Source organism: Podospora anserina, chromosome 4 (genome assembly GCF_000226545.1).
Source record: "Podospora anserina S mat+ genomic DNA chromosome 4, supercontig 1".
In the NCBI taxonomy this organism is placed as follows: Eukaryota; Fungi; Ascomycota; class Sordariomycetes; order Sordariales; family Podosporaceae; genus Podospora; species Podospora anserina.
The window spans coordinates 826840-827805 of record NW_001914834.1 but is presented as its reverse complement, the minus strand read 5'-3'; positions in this window follow the sequence as shown (position 1 = coordinate 827805).

The window sequence follows — 966 nt, the reverse complement described above, 5'->3', positions numbered from 1 at the left end:
TGCTGGACGCTCTATAATATAGACTTTTTATATATTTTTTTTTTAAATTTTCGTTTAGGTATTTCTATAATTTTTTACTTTATTTATCGTTAATATAATAGACTTTAAATAACTATAATTTAATTTTTTTTTTAATTTAATTTCGTAGCCCTACGGTTCTCGCTTTAAAAATCCCTTTAAATACTTAACCGTAAAGGCTAAATATCCTCGATATTTTATTAATACTATTTTTTTTTTATTTTTTTTTATATTATTATAATAAATATATTTATTAATCTCCAATATCTTTATTAACGTTATTAACTTTACTTCTTCGATCTTACCGCCTATATCGATAGAGTACACTATTATTTTTTAAGCTCCTTACGGTAGTACCGTAGAAGGTGCTTATCCTACACTCCGCTCTATACATACGCCTAATCTTCTATCGTTAATTAAATATTTTTAAGGTTCTTTTAGTCATAAGTAATTACTATTCCTTTAATCGATATTTAAATTATAATTTTTATACTATAATTACTTTAGGATTATATTCTTCGAGGGTTCTATATTTATAATATTAAATATAATTAAAATTATTTTTCTTTTAACTATAATATTTAAAAATAATATTTTTTTATAAACCTTTTACGTCGGAAATAATCCTTATATAATAATCTATTTCTTTTTTTTCTTTTATAGTATTTTAATTTAATATATAAATTATAATAAAATTAAATTCGTTTTTATACTTTTATTTATTAATATTATTATTTAAATATTTTTTTAATATATTATAATTTAAAAATATTTATTTTTTTTATTTCCTTCCTATATAATAATAACTTCGTTAACGAATACCGGATTATTATTCTATACCTTTATTTTACACTAATACTTCCGAAAATACTATTCGTAGTCCGTTAAAAGTTACCGGCCCCCGTAAAAAACCGCGAATCGTTTTTTAAATAATTATATTATTAAGCT